Consider the following 20821-nt stretch of genomic DNA (forward strand, 5'->3'; position numbering starts at 1 on the left):
ATATGGCAAATATTTACCAAATAAAACCCTGTGTTCCTTTCAACTGCTTCATGGAAGGAAGTCCTTGAGAGGCAATTTCTGAAAGAGTAAAAGGATAGGGGTGGGGGAAGGTAAGTAGATCTGAGGCATTAGGATAAGAAAAAATTATTTCTAGAAATTATAGTGTAGGGTATTTTTACTCACAGAAAGCAAGAGTTGAAATGGACTTTCATCAAACTGGACCTGAGTAAAAACCATTCATCATAACCAACATGTCCTGCACTATCCAGCCATTGTTAAAGACTTTCAGTGAGAAAGAACCCATTACCCCTTGAGGCAGCACGTTTCACTTCTGAATAGTTCTCATTGTTACTGGGTTTTATTTTGTTTTGGTGGGAGCATCAAATCTGTATTTGCTCATTGCTCTTCTGAAACCAAGCAGAGCAAATTTTTTCCCACTTCCCCATGATATCTCTTTTAATACTTGAAGATAATTATTATGTCTCCTCTATGTCTTTTCTTCAACAAACTTTATCTCCCAGTTCCTTCAAGTGATCCATATATGACATAATTTTGAAGTCCTTCATTTTCCTAATTACCTCAACTGGGATATTCTTCTAGCTTATTAATAGTCTTACTACAATGCTGTGCCCATGATTTTTTATACTACTAATACTACAAATATATCTGGTTACAACAGTATCACCAGCTGTAGACACTTAATGATCCTCAGTACACACAAAGTGCAATTTTATCCTCAATTATGAAGATGAGTTACAAGGGATGAAGAAGGACCTTAGATCAAGGGTATGGCCAGGTCCCTTCAAATTTTCTTATTCTCTACTTTTTTAAATGTCCATACATTTCCACATTAATGCAAAAAGGACAAGAATGTATTATGTGCTCATTCTAGGTTTCATTTTTATTTAGGTGGAAGGCCCTAAAATATAAGGTTAGCATAACCCTGATGAGGAATGAAAACTTGAATCTTGCTTATTCTAAAAAATCCAATATTTTAGACAGAGTGAAGGAAAAAAATAAATAGAGGGAGGTCAATGAGAAGTCCATCTCTATCATCCTAAAAATGAGAGTGTATTAGGCCTCACAAGTTAGACATGTGACATCTTCCAAAAATGAAGCATACACACTCTTATTAAGCCTCTAACTCCAGTACAGCTCAAAGGACAAACATCATATCATAACTGTCTGTTTTGTTTATCCTACAGCCTTCAGCCAGGCTGAAAAGTTCATGTGTGGTTATGCATACAAGGTGTCCTTTTATAAAAAGACAGAGTGTTCCACACACTTGAATAAGAATCATTTCTACAACATACTTGACAAGTGGTTACCTTGCTCCTGTTTAGAACCATGTCCCAAGGCAGCCCATTTTACTGTGGTTAGTTCCATTTTTGAAGAAGTTCCCCCTCCCCTCCTTACATTTAGACTGAATTTGCCTCTTCCTAACTTCCGCATATTGCTCTAGATTCTATCTTCTGGAATCTTACAGGGTCACTCTAATCTCTTCTACATGACAGTCTTACAATTATTAAAAGCAACTCATTCAATCTTATCTTCTCCAGGCTGAAAATCCCTAGGTCCTTCCACCAATCTCTGTATGGCATGGGCTTAAGACCCTTCAATCCAGTGGTTACCCTCCTCTGGATGCTCTCCAAGTTGTCAGCGTCTTTCCTAAAATGTACTCAAAACTGAACACACTATTTTAAGTGTGGCCCCATGACTATAGCATATAGAGGAACTATCTCTTCCCTAGTCCTAGAAACTACAACTTTTAATGGAGCTTAATTATATTAGCTTTTTTGACTCTGCCACATCACAACCTTCACTATATTGAACTAAAAACCCCAGAACTTTTTTAGATTAGCTGCTTCCAAACCCTGATTTTACTTATGATATTAAAAAAAAACATTCCAGACGTTATACTGATTCCTACTGAAACTAAATTTATCCAATTTGTTCCGACACTCTAGACTGGTGATCTTTTAAAATTCTTATCTTGTCACCTGATATGCTTTATCCCTCTAACTTTGTGTTATCTGCAAATATGATCCACAAACCATCTTTTATTTATACAAATAACTGATAAAACTGTTAAAGCATAACAAGCCAATGGAGATTGCCAGGGCATTGAATTAGAGAACACCTTAGTTGATATTGGTTTAACTCAAAGAATAGTCATTGATAGACCATTCATGCAGTTCTCAATCCAGTGTTCCCCTTGATCAACTAGTCTAATAATGCTGTCACAAGAAAAAAAAAGAAATGAAGTTCATGTGTTATGATTTGTTCTTGACAAAGTCATTCTGACGCTTTCTGATCAGCCTTTTCTTTTCTTAGATGTTCACTAAACATTCCTACAATGATCTGTTATAGAATCTCAGCATGAGTCAAAGTCAAGCTCACTGATCCGTGTATGTAGATTTCATTTGCTTTTCTTTCTCTTTAAAACTGGGACACTATCTGTGCTTGTTCAGTTCTGCACTGAAACTCCAACCCTCCACAAAGTTTCAAACACCTCTGACAGCGGTTCAGCAATTACACTTGCCTCTTTAATAAGGCCTTGGAATACAGTTCATTAGGACCTAGTGACAAAAACCAATCAATATAGCTAGGTGTTTTTTTCTCATCAATGCCTTTTTTTTAGCTATTTTTGTTCTGTCTTTTCCAGTCTAAAGATTGCTATCCTTGTCAAAGGAAAACATGTAAAATATAAGTGTAGGATTCTGACATCCCACCCAACTAAAAGCAAGCATATTAACCAAGTGAGAACTACTCTATTGAATTAGTAAATCAATGATCAGCATCAGACTTGAAAGCCATTGTATGAAACATGGTGATGCTCCATAGTTAGTGTGTTGGTACTGACTGAAGAGATTATGCTATGTCCTTTGGGGCATTCTGTCAATGTATAGAAAAGACTAGTTTCATTCAAATCCCTAAGAAAGAATCACTTGGATGAAAAAGTCAAGGTTCACTCTCCTCCTGCAAATTGAGCAGATGATAATATTACCTTTGGAAAGTCAGAGGATATGCATTTTTATTGGCATATAAGAAGCATACCTAGAACAATGGTAGTGTTTGGTGGTACTATCTCACTGGAAACCAAGAACAAACCAGGTACCCTGAGGAAAAGCAATACCAGGAAGGAAGGAGCCAAGCAGAAATGTATCCTATATCTAAAGAGATCATGTTGAATATTCCAGCAAAGGGACTTCCAAGAGTTTTAACATATTCACCATGTATGAGCCCACCTTCTCCTTGACTCTGTATGAATTTATGTCACCAAATTTTTAGGAGGGCGGAGGAGGATGTTTTGAGCCCACTGTTCTTATTTTAACTTAGTAAACAACCCTGTCTAAAAGCTAATTATATCTGTCAACTGATCATCAGGGGAGGAAGCACACAAGTGGGAGCCAGCCTCTGGGGAACCAACTTACCAGAACCAGTGGAAGTCAAGAGAGTAGTTCCAAAGAATGAGCTATAAAAGTAAGGGTTAACTGAGTCTTCTTTCTGTCTCCGATTTGCATGATCACAGTTCATCCAACCACTCTTTCCCCAAATGTAGCTGACAAAATACTTTCTGATATCCTTACATTTCCTTGCCAGTCTCACCTCATAGCTCCAAACACTATTCTTCCTGGACCATGCTGTTCATCAATATTCATTCTGCTAATGGCCTGGAAGAAATATTTACTGAAAATTGAAAGTCCTTGCCACATCGTCTAGTTTTTCCATAAAAAGACATTGAAACTGCCCTTGAAACTTATTGGCCCAGGGGACTAATGATAGAACTGTTATAACTGGGACGTAAAAGGCTCAGGTCACAAGTACTTGGTGCTTCTCAGGCTTTTCTGGTGTTCTCTGAATAAATATACCTAACTAGATGTCTTCCGTCGAAGAACTACATTCAGCTAACTCAGGCGATCTATTGCTATATATCTTTTTTTTATACTGTTGAAAATGTTTTATGGTTTACGAATATCTCATTTTGCCTCAATTCGGGGCTCGACCCACCAGGCTGACTTCAGACAGCTCTGGCCTAGACTACTACCTTTGCTTTCTCATCTTATCATCATGTCTTTTAAACAAACTAAAGTGTACTTCCAGGTGACATGACCAAGATGACGGAGCACTACACATTTTTTCCAGCGCTCACTAAGCAGCCTGGTGATCTATCAGTGGAAAAGCTAATTCCTAACAGGCTCATTCTGTACCCACCAGCTATCCAGGGAAAGGTGAGCAACTGGACCCCGTGGCTTGTGCTCTGGACTCCACTCTTTACTTTTCCTGGTGCTGTTGAAGTCATTTTCAACATACCCTGCTTGTGTTCTCACCCACACCACTACTAAGGGACAGGCAACAGACCTCAACTCTGCCTACTCTGGGGAGGGCAGCAGCGTAATCTTCCTCTGGCAGTTAACACTCAGTCAGAACTGTAAGGTACTCTCATTGTCTCCTTAAAGCCTTTTTCATAATTAGCACTTAATGATGAAAAGATCTCCCAAATTGGAGTAAAATGAGGATATTTGTATTCATTATCAAATAATTTTGCTTTTATGGATAAGCATTTTGATACCAAATATGAGATAAAAAAAGAAATTTCTTATACTATAAACTCCTAAAATATATGTACAAAGAAATGCAGCTTTCAAATAGAATTTTGGACAGTTTTGAGAGAAAATAATCTGTGGAACCAGAGCAGATATTTGCATTAATGCAGTACTGGGTATACCTAATCAGTTGTAATATTGATTGATAAAAGATATATAAACAAATATATTGAAGTATATGTGTCTATGTATGCGTATATATGTGTGTATATAGATATATATATATACACACACACACATACACACACATATATACATATATATACATACATATATATATATATATACTTGAAATATACTTGAAGACCTTTGTCAGGTTATAGGAAGAGGAGCCAAATGCAACCATGTTAGAGCACATGATTTCTATTGGAGATGGGATGCATTGAAACAACTTAAAGAACATATGCCAAAGAATGTGACAAGTCAAAAATGCTGAACACCACAATGAAAGAAATAATAACAAAAAGAAAACCTAAATTGGTCAGTGAATGATCTATCATGTCAGTTGCTTTAGGTAACTTGCCCCTGTCCCCTCCTCTGGAAATTTTGTGCTTTGTGTCTTGAGCATTTCATTGTGGAAGACCTCCTATCCTACCACATTGCCTTCCCAAGGAGAATATTTTACCTTGGAAATCTTACCTGTTTCTTCTTGGAACTCTTTGAAATGTCGGGTGTAGGTTAAACTATGCTATATTCCTCTCTTCTTTGATTAAAAATTCTAAGATGAAGTAGCTATTTTTTCCCAAGAATCCCAAGAATTATAGCCCTCTGTGCAAGCTAAGAGGTCATTTGAAAATAAACATACTTGCTTTAAAGCTAATATTTTCCAAAGAAGTTAGCATTTATTTTAGTTATTTGGCTTTTGGTAAAAATTCCTCATATTTTCAAGATCAACTGGAGAACCATTCAACTTAATCTTCTTAACATTAATTCTAAATCTCCCTGGTCAGTTGCAATCCATATCTTCCTGTTATAGGAAGAACCTAGTCATGCCCTGTGGTATCATATGAGAAATGGCTGGATTCAATATATTTCATACATCTAGCAGTATGCTACTTGGAAGCTATGTGGTGATGCTCCAGGAAGACCATTATTTCAATATGCTATGCTTAGCAATTGTGCAAAGCACCTTCAGAGGACAGTATCTCAATCTTTTATTCAGAGAAGGTATTAAGAGCCATACACTATAATCCAAGTATATTATATTCTTTCACAGAATATACACAGATATTCTATGCCTACTTTTAAATGACTATGTGAAACTTTTGGGGGACTTTCTTCACCTCATGTATAACTAATCACTGAGAATACCCAATTAGCTATTGAGCCAGAACAACTGGTAACTTGGGACATGTTAAAACATTTTCCCACTGGCATTCTTGAGACTGTATCTTTCCATGGAGCAAAATCTGACACCAAAATGGGGAAGGAAGCATAAGACCCTTGTATCTCAATATAATGGCAATGTAATGGGGCAAATGCCCAATCAGCACAGTCCCTATGAACATGTGTAGCATGCTTGGGTGATGCCATCCCTACATGGACTTTGAAACATGTGCAGACTTACTGTAGTTGGTCCAGTTTGCTAACTACATAGTGAAGATGGTTCTTTTTGATTGGCTGTGGAACTGCAACTGAATGTGGGACTAACTAGTCAAAGTGATTCTCTTGCTCTGACTCTTTCTGACCTAGTTGGTTTTCAAGAAGATGACCTATTGGCAGAAGAAGGGATCCTGGCTCCTTCTCACCTAGAGCTGTCATGAGGCAAAATGTATCAGTCTCTGGCTTCATCTATCTTTCTTGTGTCCATTCTTTTTCTGTATTTTTGTGAAGGAGTACTGGAGATCAATAAAAACTTCTGAGCTTCAAAAGGTCATGCCAGGAACATGACCACTGTGAAAATGTGTTTAATAAGAATGTATGTGTAGAATCCATATAAGAATGCATGCCAACTTGGGGAGGAAAGGGAGGGGAGGAAGAGAAAATTTAAAACTTATGGAAGTGATTGTTAAAAACTGAAAAATAAATTAATAAAAGAAATTTTAAAAATTAAAAAAAGAATTCATGCCAGGATTTTTTTGGAAAGCAGAAAACAAGAAGCAAAATCTGGAGCAACCTGCTTAACCCCTCCCAGGAACAACAAGAGATATGAACTTATATACTTAGTTGCATTGCATTCAGAAGTGAACTTGGTGTGACCAGTTCTATGTAGAAACTGATTTAATTGTACACCCATTTTCCTCAGAGAAACTGAAGTTACATAGGAAAGAGGATGCACCAAGGTGCAAAACAGGGCAGAAATATTTGTACTTTGTGCTATATCTTTTGGTTAATCTTCATAGTAAATTTGTTCATTAGTTAAATGAAATTGGGATGTTAATCATTGCTGGTTATATTGCTGGGAAGGGGAGGAGAAAAAAGGACAATGGAATATACCAGAATGGGGGCTTATACTGACTATCATTAGAATTGAGAGATTTCCAGCACCTCAGGGGTAAGAGAGCATCCTGGAGGGAAGAAATACTCAGCCTCACTCCAGGAAAGTTAGTACAAAATATCTCTAGAGCCACTGAAGTACTTAATAAAGGAAGGCTGTTCCACCTACCTGAAGGAAGTACAGAATTACTGAATAAGCTCTATGCTAACTCACCTTGCTGAAGGAAAAACAATATAAAATCAAGATAGAGAACTTTTGAAAATATCATGCCCGTGGCTGATGGTGGAAACAGTCTCCCCTAAGTCTCCCCTAAGAACATGGAAAATGTTAGCTTTATTTCTTCCTCTGCCTTTTCCTCAATTTAGCTCCCTTAAATTACAAAACATAAAACTTAGAATTTTGGAAGGGATTACTAAGTTTCCTTTATGAAGGAGGCTGAGTGCCACAATTAAAATAAGGCCTATTGAACTCTTAAGAATTCCATTTTTCAATGGGCCATTCTGTCAGACACATAACAATCTGAAATGACTGCAGATTTCAGAAAATGTATCAAAAAATGTCCTTTCCACACATACTAAAATTGTACTGACAAAAAACCCATTTATACAAAGTTCCTGGCAGTCAAACAGGGATGAGCCATTTTAGGCTAATGTACAATTGGCTACTTACTAAATCCTGGCTAATGCCCTAACCTCAAACAATTTTTTTTTTTTAAATACCTTATCAGAATTTAGGGGCCAAGAAACTCTCTTAATTTCAGCAGCTATATTTAAATATAATTTTGATATAAAAGAAAATACCCAAAGTTGGCAACTGAAAAAAGAGACCTAGGTTTGAATGCCACTTTTGTATTTTGTAATACAGACAAACTTACCAGATGTCCCAATCAAAACAAGCCTCTGTTAAGAAGAAAAGTTTTCAATGAATCTATTTAAAACACTTGGCAATACTTATCATATTGATTACAGTTTTATATTTATGCTTATATAATTTTAAAGCCATTAACTTCTTTTAAAAAAGGGAATATTCTAAAACAAATCATTTATCTAGTGTATATCACAACATAAATTAGCAACAATTCATTGTAAAACCTAGCCCAAACTACTGAATTATTTGATTCTAATGGTTATGGATAACACTAGTCACCTTTTGGTTTCCTTTTTGGTTCTGGGTTTTACTACCCAAACTACTGGCAAACAAAAGGGCAAACACTATTGTAAAAAAGCTACATGATGATAGTTCTTTCTTATTTTCATTACTGATGGAAAAATATTTTATTTTATGAAATTCTGAAATTGTACAGTGTAGCTTGAAGTCATTTCATAATTTTTTGATCTAATACGTTATTTTGGTTGAACCTAAAAGTCAATAAGACTACATAAAGTATAAAGAGCCTTAGATCTGTAATCAAAAGAAAATTGAGTATGAATTTTAACTCCAATACTTATTAACAACAGGGATTTTGAGTATCAAATTTCTGCACATCAGTTTCTTCATCTGAAAAGTGGGAGTAATTATGTTTATTTTATCTGCTTCACAGGTGTGTTGTGCAGAATTTGCTCTGCAAATCTAAAAGCACTATTAAAATATGAGTTGCTACATTACAATCTATATTAGCACTTGTGAAGTCAAAAGACCTAAGTTTATTTTCCTGATTTAATAACTGATGCAGACTATCACTTATGTGTTTGCTACTGATTGTACAGATAACTGAAATAGCTACTATGAACTCTTTATTTTCTCTCTATGTAGAAATACATTAGAAGTCTAATTTATTGTAGTTTCAGTGTCTGAGAGAAAGCCACAATACTAAGACATAGCTTGGTCAATGAGCATGCCACTGGAAGATTAGCTGACAGGTGATGTTTTCTGCTACAACTCTTTGAGAATATGATGTAGTAAGATACAGATAGAATACCTACATGTACAAAAATCATGGATATTTCAGAACTTCAGAAAAGTGAATAAGTGAATAAACCATTGCATTTTATTACCAAGGCATTTCTTCTGCATTCCCTGTCTCTCATTTTGTCTATCTAGCGCTCATCTACTTAATCTAATACCGAAAAATGAAAAATGCTATAGCTAATCCCTTATGAATACTGTGGCAAGATTTGCACAGGCATTTTCAAAATACTGATATTCCTTGGGGTTCCTTCTAGCTTCTAATTCTTTGATGTGTTTGCATTGGAAAATTTGGCTATAAAACTAAATCTGACACATCAAACTTTTGATTTGAATCAAAAGTAGAGAAGCAACCCTCTGACACAATTTTAGTTATAATAAAAATTACATCTGAGAATGCATCACACATTTTAAAGCACATTTAGAGCAGTATCAAGAATGTTATTATAAATTATTCATTTTAAAATTAAGTATTAAATGAAAAACCTCAGAAACTGTCATATGAAATAGTGCAACAAACAATAAGGATGATGGAATTAATACTATCTGCCTCATTATGGGAATTATCATTTTATAGCCTCTGAGAAGTTCATTCATCTCTTTGAACTTCACCTTCCCTATTTATAAAATGAAAACACTGGGCTAGGTTATGCTTAAGATCCTTTTGCACTCTAAATTTCCATGACTTTATGATGATCTTCGGGGTCTCTTGTTAACAGAGAAGAGAGTCTCTCAGTACTTCAAAGTCCTCTCTGCCTATTTCTTTATTCTCGGCAAAGTCAATTAACATTAAAAATTGTAATGCTTTAAGATTTGAAAAATGCCTTACAAATGCTATATTATCTTCACAATAGTCAAGTAAGCTAAGTACTTACAGATATTACTATCCTCATTTTATATATGAGAAAACTAGAACTAAAAAAAAAAAAATACATAGTTTGTCCAAGGTAACAAAATAGGGATTTTCAGAGGAAGAATTTAAACTCAATATTCTCTAGACTCCAGATCAAACACCTTTTCTACTACAATATAGTCTATTTTAATAAAGACTATCAATAATTCTTTCTTCTTTATCCAGCTTTTCTAGCCAATAAAAAACAAACAAAAAAAGATTTAAAAGACAATTAGGAAGACACACAGGAGCAGAGTAGATGACTCAGTCTTTGTCCTCATAAAGTTGATAGTCTGGAGGTAAAGATAAGAAGTGGTTGCCAATAGTTGCCAAAAATGTTAATAACTACAATAAACTAACTTTTATAGTAAAATGGAAGTCCATGTGACATCTATTCAGGTCCACTCCTGTTCAAAAATGAAATGGGAAATTATATACATGCAGGACATGAATTTGAGCATCACAAGTTTCTTTCTCCTCAGTCTGCAACTATTCTTAGATAGAAAAACAAATACCCAGAAAAAAAGATAAGGCATTGTGCAGTCCCTAATGAAAATACTTATATGTAGCTTTAACTCATTATTTAAATACTTCAACAGATTTGTTATCTCATCAATATGTATATTTCCTCCAGTTGCACCGTTCATAACTCATCTACACCTTTTAATTCATCCAATGTAATTCTTTTCTATATCCACCCATGAATTCTCCATATTGTAAATGTACCCTGTGCAATGGAATCCTTCTTCAAAAAATTTTAATATTTTCTATCCATCTGCTAGTCTCTCATAATCCATTTTTTAACTAGACAATGTATGTCAATGTATGTGTGTGTGTGTGTGTGTGTATGTACCTTTGAATCACCTGAAATTTAGATTTTGGAGAAGATTGTTGGGTTCTCTTATTTCCTGGTATGTAATATCAATATCCCCCCTTCTTCCCCTGAAGCCTATTTGAGGATTCTTTTAATTGGCAGTTGCTTTTTTTGTGTTCAGAAATTCCAAGCACTTTTCTTGCATTATTTCTTGCGTTATGACATTAAAATTTTTTGAGTTATGATGTTCTTCTGGGGGAGCTATAATCCTTAAGTTGTCTTGACACATCCTGTCTTTGAGAGCAAAAGGTTTTGCTTTGTCTAGAGATCAAGTTTTGTTTCAACATTATAAAAGATGATTAGGGAAAAAGGAGTAGAATTTGTATGTTCTAAAATATTTCTAGCAGCTTTTTTATAGTGGCAAAGAACTAGAAATTGCAGGGATACCTGTCAATTGGAGAAAGGCTGAACAAGTTGTGGTGGATGATGGTGGTGGAATTCTACTATGCTATAAGAAATGATGAGCTCATCGCTTTTTAGAAAAAAAAACTTGGATAGACTTGCATGAAATAGTGAAGAACGAAATCAGCAGAACCAAGAGAACATTGTATACAGTAACAACAATATTATTTTAAGAATAACTTTGAGTAACTAAGTTATTTTTGACTACTATAAATAGCCAAATTACATACAAAAAGACAAATTATCAAAGATCTCAAGAGGAAAAATCTCACTTGTAGTAGTATTTCTTCTAATTACATGTAAAGATAATTTGTTGATAATTTGTCTTTTTTTTTTTGATATATTTACCTATTCTTTACTTTCTGGCTCTTTCCTCTTTGACAGCAATTTCTTCAGTGCCCAGACCTCAAAGCTATGTCAGATTCTTCCCAGCCTGGACAATTCACTTTTCACCAGCTTTAATCTATGCCCCAGTCTTCTGGGAGAACAGAACTGACCCTAGCTGAATACTAGTCTTCATTGCTTAAAGCCTAGTATATCTTGCCCTATTTCTCTCTGTTGTTAGTTGTCTGGATGACTACTATTGCTGCTTAGCCAGAGTAAACTTCTCTACCTTTTTGTTTTTACTGCACAGAGTGTGGTGGGAAGGGAAAGAGATATACAAAGTTGAGTCCTGTAGTTATCCCTATCTGGCTGGTGGGGACATGGCGGTTGAGTATGTTGAAGCACTAGAGAATGGCATTCTCTTGTAGATGAACTCTAATTCATCAACTGTGTTATCATCTCCTTAGGGTTCCTGGTGCCTTAGAACATGGAAAAGACTGAAATTGGTTTATTTCTTGTGCATTATTCTTATTTTGAAGATGCATGAGAGATCACAGCATTAACATCTTTTAGTACCTTTTCCATGTCTTTGTCAGATTAATTAGTGATCTAGCATGGAAGCCCTATTTCTCCTGAGCAAAGTTACCAAATGAAGAAGAAATCTGAAGAGAATGCTTGGAAAGCTCATAGAGTATGGAGCACAAGGAAGGCAGACACAGGTGGAACCTCAATTGTTACCTTCAGTAACAGAGAGCAGGACAAAGATACTGGGAACCAGGGAGGAGGTACTGAAAGAAGTGAATCCCAGAAGATTAAAAGGGATGCAGAAAAGAAGTCCAATTATCAATTTTGACTACTTCCCATTTTTTGCCAAAGTTCAACCCGACATTCCTAAATATGGTTCTATCTTTTAAATGTAAGAACATTACTTAGATATGCAATAAATATGTGTCATTTGTATGGAGAGCCAATAATAGTGACCTCCTGGTGTACTACTTATAGGTAGAGAAGGACCTCATTCTTTTCATTAAAAAGAATAGATTTGCATGGACATATTCATAACCTCCTCTGGATAGAGAATAGCTATTGTTCATACTTATTCAGCAATTAAAACTTTAAAAGCACCTTCACTCCTCCCTACTTCCATGTTTTCCATTCAGTCCTTCCCTCCTTCCTTTCCTTCTTTATTCCTTCCTTCTTCTCCCTTCCTTCCTTTCCTACCTTCCTTTTCTCCCCCTTTTCCTACCTTCTCTGTTTCTTTTTTTCTTTTCCTCCTCTCTTCCTTTCTTTCTTCTACTTTTATAAAAAAATAGTTACTTCAAAAAAAAATCACAAATGTACTACCAATATAACGGAGGCACAATCTCTCTCTGCATTTTGCAACACCTTTGTTCTGGGGAGGAAAAGGGGTTTAGGTACAAAGCTTAGTTGGGTTCCTATAGAGCACAATTCCGGTTCCAAGTCCACAATATTTGGGTTCCAGTCCCAGGCACCCTGGTTTCTCTGGGTAAGGGAAGCCCTGTGAGGTAGGTAATAATGGTAGCCATTTCAAATAAAATTAGGCCCAGAAAAGTAAAGTGATTTTTCACTGTTACAGGGCTAATAAGTAATGATTGTTGTTATTTTGTCCTTAGTTCTAGAAAAAGACCATAACATTTGGTTTAATTAGATGATGTTGAATGAAACATCAACTTTTAGATGCTCTCACCAAATAAGTAATAAGGTTTTAAAGTAATCCTCCAGTTGTACTAAGCAAATAATGCCCCTTTTCTCAGTGAGATGAATCTTAAATAAAAACATGAAAAATTTGCATTAACAGTACTAAAGCATTTTTTGATAGTGAGTTCCGTTAAATACTGGAATCGTTTCCTAAGAATTGGTATACAATCTCCAGAAGTCTTTAAAAATAGAACTGATACTCCTTACCTGGGATGATTTAGGAACAGGCATGCAGAAAGTTCTGAAGGTAGATTAACTCAATTAGTGAAACAGGATTTAATAAGTACCTGTATGGATGGTGTTCTCAGTATAGTTCTTCTGTCTGAGACATTTGGGTTACAAGTTCAAAACTGTTAAGATCCCTTTCAAATATGTATGTATTTGCAAGAGTTAATTTCAATAAAGGAAAAATGACTCTGAGTGAGTATATAAAGTCTTGTTCTAGTGCATTGTTAAATAAAGTAGAATATTTTCAAATGTTAGAAATACACTGTTTTGATTCACCATGTAGAAATACTTTTTATTCTTTCAAAACTTAAATTCTCCATGTACTTGGTCTTATTTATCTGCTTTTAAGGGAAAAAAATCAGAAGCTCCTCTTCATTTTGTCTTTTTATTTTGCCTGTACTACTTATAATCACGTCTAGAGTCAAAAACAGCTCATCATCCCTACTTCTGAGATGACAAATCCTAGCACAACTGGAGTGGGAAATATGTATACAAACATACATACATACATACATACATATATATATATGTGTGTGTGTGTATGTATATACACGAATGTGTATATATATATGTATGCATATTTCTTAACGTAATAATTATATTGACAGTTTATACTTACAAATTACTTAAAAGTTCACAATGTGCTTTAGATATATCCTCTTACTTGATTACTACAACAGCTTTGTGAGGTAGGTACCAAGTCTTAGCTCTTCTTTACAGATGGGGAGACCTTGAGAAAGTGACTTTTAAACAGCTTGCAAAAGCAGATAAATAAAAGCAGGAATTGAATTCATTTCTTCTGATTTTAAATTCAATATAATTTTGGTTATGGTTCCATTAAACAATTCAACAAATTTTTGTAATTGTACAGTGTACAGGAACACTGTACAAGTCACTGGAGGGGATATACACTGTGACATAGTCTATATATTCTGCAGTACATAAAGAGCACTTGATTATTGTCACAAATATCTTCTGTTTATCTTACGTTTATACTATTACCCTAACTACATCATGAGAATTTTAAGGGCAGGGATAATACTAGATTCTAGTTCTTCAAGGATAAACCTTGACAGTGCCTATCACAATGCTTGGCATACAGGAAATCTCCATAGTACTCTTCCCTTTCAATTCATACAATAAGCATTTATTAAGCTCCTACTGTGTACAAGACCCTATACTAGATAGAGGTGGGAGAATGGGAGGAGACAGGGAGAGACAAAGAGCAAAAAGGTCCTGCCCTCAAGTTAACTTATTAAATCTGGTCGGTTGCCAAGTCTTTCTCATACCTGCCTCCTTCCCTCCACTCACATGCTGACTAGTCTTCATCACCTCTTGCCCCAAACTATTCCAGTAGTCTCTTAATTGGCCCCCTGCCTATCTATGAACATGGTCCATTTCCCAGTAGAACATAAGTTCTTAGAGTGCATAGATCTTTTCTGTTTTAACCTTTTTTATCCCCAGCATCTAGCATGGCACTTTGCATATGATGAGGGTTTAATAATTTTTTAAGTCCTCAATAAATGCTTGTTGACAGACAGGAATTATGCTTAGAGTTTAGCACCATTTTCTGTTTTCCTTTATACTTCAAGGATCAGTGATTTCATTCCTGTGGGCTCTGCTTCCCTAGACACAAATAGCAACTTCCTCCACACCTTAAGCAGATAGTTTCCTGAGTTTCTGTTGTCAAAACAAGTCATCACCTGCAGGCCAACTCCATATTGATAAGGCTCTTTGAACTTATCGTGGATGATCCTAGACAATAGAATCATAGTCTGTAGCCGGGCCAGCACATTTCCTGGGTGGTGGGAGGGACTAATTAGAGTTTATATTCCTATTTTTGGAGACTACTCCCATGCTTTGACACAGAACTATAAAAGGATTTTAGCAAAGAGTTTCTCTTTATTCTTTCTCTATTTACACACATAAATGAAATCCATAATTTATACACAGTACATAAAACTGTCAAACAAGAAACTGCATTGGTTCCAAAAGTTAATTAAAACTATTTTAAAAGGAAGAAACACTATGTGAAATATGCAAATAAACAAAAGTGTCAATTTAGCCTACTTCTCTGGGTCAGGAGGCTAGGAGAATCAAAAATCTTTCTTGATTGACTATTCATAACTCAGTTTGTTTGTTAAAAAAAAATACTTAATTTTGAAAAGGAATTTGAAAATAAATTAAGAAAAGATTAGGAAAAAAATTTTCTTAAGAAAATATAGCTAATCAAAGTATCCAAAGAACCTCAAAAATAACATCAGGAAAGAAAATTTTGCTACAGAGTGAAACTAAAAAAAGAGGTTAGTCAAAGTGGTACTGTATTAGCTCCTGAATGGTGCCAAAATGTACAATACATTTGTCTCCAACGCATCTAAATGCTGAATTGAAACAGCAAAGGAAATAATATATACTAATCCCCCAACGTATATTAATACTTAAGAAAGATATTTATGTATGACATATATTTCTATAATGTATTGCTAGTCAAAAAACACTGAAAAGAGACAAATATTCATCAAACTATATAAATTTTTAAATGATCTACAGAAGATATAGGGACTGAACCCATGATTTCATTAGGAGATGGTACTCATGGGTGAGGAAACTCCTACCAATTCAGGCCAGAACCTTTTCTGACACTTGTCTCTGAGAGTTTTTTAAGATATCTGAGAAATTAAGTGACTTGCTCAAGGTCACAAACTATGTGTTCACAGCAGGGCTTGAATTCAGGTCTTCCAGGAATCAAGAATAGTTCTGTGTCTATGATACCTAAACTATATAGGAAAGAGTTTGTTCTTTTTTTCTATACCAGTAATCTTTGGATTTTATTAAAGAAATGAAGAAGGTTATATAGGACTTTGAATGATATACTATTTTTTCTCATACTGAAGATACATATAATGAGTTAAAAGAAACAATATTATATGTAATGCTGCAGTCTCTTTCCTTTCTGATTATAGTTGATATGTTTCAAAACGAAACACCTTGTTCTTAAAAAAAAATATGAATAATTCAATGACAGTATGTAGTATAAAGAGATGTAGGTGATTTTTTTTTGCAAAAAATCCATATTTATATCCACAAATGAGTAATGTATCATTAGAAAGGAGACATGGACATATACAGATACACAAGTAAATGTATGCGTATAAATACATATATATTTACTTATATATTATATATAATATACACATACAATTAGAACTGTAGAAACAACATATATATATGAAAATACATGTATATAAAACTAAGCTTTAAATAAATGATGCATAGTTTTCCAATATAACGTCAAATATATTTAATACACTATTACATCATTTAAAAGCTATTTCTCAATCAAATGTGATATGAAAATAGGTAAGATTTAAAAAATATTTTTATTTATATTGTTAAATATTTCACAGCTATGTGTAAAAGATCTTAATCAAATTTTTTCAAATTTTGAGTTATAAATTCTCTCTCCCTTCCATGCCTACTCGCTCCTTGAGAAGGCAAGCAATTTTATTTTGATTATACCTGTGAAATCATGCAAAAGTTTTCATGTTAGTCATGTTGCAAATGAAGATACAAACAAAACAATAAAAATATAAGAAGTGAAAAAATAAAGTATGCTTAATTTGATTCAGAGTTCATCCGTTCTCTCTCTGGAGGTGACTAGCTAAGATGAGTCGTGATGCTACTTTCCCTTTGAATTCCATTTTCTTAAAGGGCAAAAGCTTTAGCCCTAAGGCTAAAGAATGAACTCTAGAGAGATGTGAAATAAACTATCTGAAACTGAAGGAAATGAAACAGTATTAGACTCATTCATAAATCTATTCTTCATATTTGAAAATTATTTTTGAATAAAATTTCTAGAGATCTGTTACATTGTGTTTTGTAATATGAAAGCACAGGGCAGTGTTTGTTTTTCCTATCAAGCTCCTGACAACACACAGACACACACAGACACAGACACACACAGACACACACAGACACACACACACACCCCACATTTTCTTTTTTTTATCTCTCTCACTTGATGAAGTGCTTTTATTTTTCCCTTCAAAGCATTCATTTTGGAGATGCATTTCTTCACAGATGCTCCTCTGAGAGCTAACAATTACTGTAAAGGAAGTTAATATATAGGGGCAAACACGTGCTTCAGGAAGTTAATTGTAAACTCTGCATGAGACTGAGGACACCAAATGTTATTCCTCAACTAGGTCACAGAACACAAAGAACTTCAACATTCTTTATCTGAAGTTGTAATTAGGACACCTTGGTAGCTAAGCAATTTATACTGGAGGAAATGGCAAAGCAAAGGCAAGCATGGGTTTGTTTGAGTTTGTGTGGGGGGCGGGGAGGCATATTTGTGAATATATTAGATGTCATCATGTCAAAGGGCTTTATCTAGCATTCATATAAAAGCAGCATTGTGTTAAATTCTTTAATAGATAAATCACATGGATAGATAATTAAGTGTAATTCAGTATATGAGAGTTTTTTTTGACTAGTGAGTTGCTTGTGAATAAATTAATTATGGGTACCACAAAGAAACTTGTTTTTGTCTTTTTGGAGAATAAACAAAATTGGGAAACCAGATCAAGTGATGAGATGGAATGGCTTTATAAAGCTAATTAACAATCTTTTAATATTTTAAGTTATATCTCTCACATTTAAATAGTTTGGTGATTGAATAGATATTGAAACTGACTTCAGAGATATATCCCAAAACTCCATATGAAATATAATTATTATATGTCAATATTTCAGCACAAAAAATAAGCTTAATTTATTCTAGTTTGTTCCAGAATTTTCCAATACCATTTTACCTCAGAGGAATTACATTACCCCACCTCCTCAAGGGTTTCTAACATGACCAAATCATAGTTAGAGAAACCCAGCTCTAAAAAATCCTCATAGCAGAATTTTCCTATGAGAACTTAAAAACGACTTGTCAATTTAAGTTGAATAGAAGACAGGACTGTTAAAATTCTGGATCATGGTATTGTCAGTCTACTGAGTCTAGACACTTCAATACACAAGTGAACAAGGTTATTTATTTTCAGTCTTTCACCTCTGTGGCACATCAGTCAGTCATTTAAGCTTCCTTGTAAACAGCAGTTGGTACAGCTCTTTGCATGAGGCAAAGCAATGCTAATTTTGAGGGTGTGAAGAGATCCCTAAGAAATTTTACTTTCCTTAATAATAGTTGGTGCTGGTTAATATTTATGGAATTAATTCTAATTGTTATCAATAATGTTAATTTGTTTGAGGTTGAGGGGTCCTAAATTCTGCAAGATACTTTCATGTAAAATGTAAGTGACATGGATTGGGCCCTCTCAGCAATCCATGATCTTTGTGACTATTGGTAGAAAGGAAGAACCTCTTGCTTATAGTTGAAGCAGCAAGGCATCCCCAAGGAGAGACAGAAGGCAGCATAGCATGTACCTGGCCAACCAAGCCACCAGCACCTTCTTAACCACAACCTCCCCTCAAAGCCCCTGATGGGGACAGCCCAGGACCCTGAACCCAACAGCCTTGGCTTTAACAATGCTTCCAGCCCAGTGCCCTCAGCCATCATCTGAGCAACTATCCCCTATGGAGACATAGCCTGGAAATTGTTTCCTAGCTACAGACAGCTACTGGAGGCCCAGAAAAGAAAATCCATGTCATCAAGGTCCTAGGCACTATCAAATGATTCAACCTCAAAAATGGATATGGTTTTATCACTGTAAATGACATTAGAAAAGAGTCATTAACTTATCCCTTGCCACAGCACATAGAAGGCATTTAATAAAGGCTTGTTAACTGACTGATTAACTGACTGTAGGCCTTCTCCATTTGCATTTGACTTGAGGCTGAAACCTAGATGTGTTGTATCACTGATTAGAAGGTAAGTTACTTTAAGAGCAGGGACTTAGTTTTCTTTTTTTACCCTCAGTATTCACACAGTGCTTTATACATATTAAGTATTTAATAAATGTTTCATCCATTCGGTAGTAGCTATTAAAATAAAAACAACAGCCTTCCAAAAAAAACACAAGATAGGTGGCAACAATAAAATGATTCAGTTTTATCATTCTCCACAGGGGAAAAAATAAAGGTAAAATGCTTGAACTACAGTGAACAGGATTATAGGATCATGGATTTAAGGTTAAAAGGGGTTCACAGTCCTCTATCTTTTAAGACATTATGAATATTAAGATTCGTATTTATTCATGTATCAATCAGTGGCACAAGTATCATTTAGCACCTATATTCAAGAACTAACTTTATTAGGCATTAATAGTTTAAAAGAGGTACAATCTTTGCTTTCAAAGATGTTACAGTCTAATTATAGTCTGATACACTAACACAGATATACAGGGTGCTCCCAAAGCGCAGTGTTGAACAATTAAAGCTCCTGAGAAACCATTTAGAACCTTCAGAAAGATGCTGGATGGATTCAAGGCGTGTACTGCCACTGAGCAGAAGGGAAGAATCGAAGATGTCCCCAGGGTTTTGACATGGAAGGCCACATGAATGAACAGGGGGTTCATTGGACAAAAAGAGTAAAGCTAGCAGGCTGAACAGGTTTGAGGAAAATTTACAATCTCTCCCCTCTCCAAAACACCCTCCACTATGCTATGGAAAGGACATGGCTGAAGCACTGGTTGCTCATACCAGTCCAAGGATAACCCCCATCCTTTTCCTTCATTCCAGCCCAGCTGGCCCACTTGCTGCTCTCTAATTAAATTAAGTTCTATCTCCTGTCTCCTTGCCTTTGCATGGGCTGTCCTGTTTCCTGGCTTAGCAAATTGTCCCTTCTCACCTCTGTCTAGTAATGCCTGAAGTGCCTAAGTTTTCCCCTCCAAGTGTACTGTATGTAATTCTTTAATGCAGTTACTTGTAAATGCAGGGAACAGATATTTTTATAGTTTTCCTTCATAACTACTTCATAAACATTGTTTGCTTTAATTCCTGATAAAATATTTGAGTAAATACAAAATAAAATCAAAAGAGCAAATGAGATAGATTTATAAAAACATATGTCATCCCAGAATTTAATCCATAACCTTGGTACAACTTTGTTATGAAAATTGAAATGAAAATACTTAAAAAGAACATGTTTCTTTTTTCTGCAGAATTAAGCTGCTCATTTAAAAAATCACTTGTATACTGGACAACATAGAGTGACTAACAGAGCTCTCGCAGGGGGAGGGAGGCAACAACTCAACCAAGAAAGAGAGGACTGACTCTCATCTGAGGGGAAGTTCCCCCAAGTTTAGCACAGCAGCTGAGGCTAGGGACATAACAGAAGCTGCCTACTCATCTAATATCAGCTTCTTTCTAGCATCATTTCCTTTGGCATCTTTCATCTTCTGTCTGAAGCCGGAAGCCAGAAGCACCCAGAACAACTGCAGAGCCTGAAAAGACCTGAAGAGACTCAAAGCAGGTCTAAAAAGAGA

The 20821-nt window shown here is 35.2% G+C and overlaps 1 protein-coding gene across 3 annotated transcripts in view; it reads right to left on the reverse strand.

Moving 5' to 3' along the window:
• SEMA3E (semaphorin 3E) overlaps positions 1-20821 on the reverse strand; it is a 344413-nt gene that overhangs the window by 289998 nt on the left and 33594 nt on the right. The window lies entirely within an intron of this gene.

This window comes from Notamacropus eugenii, chromosome 3, assembly GCF_028372415.1.
Source record: "Notamacropus eugenii isolate mMacEug1 chromosome 3, mMacEug1.pri_v2, whole genome shotgun sequence".
NCBI lineage: Eukaryota > Metazoa > Chordata > Mammalia > Diprotodontia > Macropodidae > Notamacropus > Notamacropus eugenii.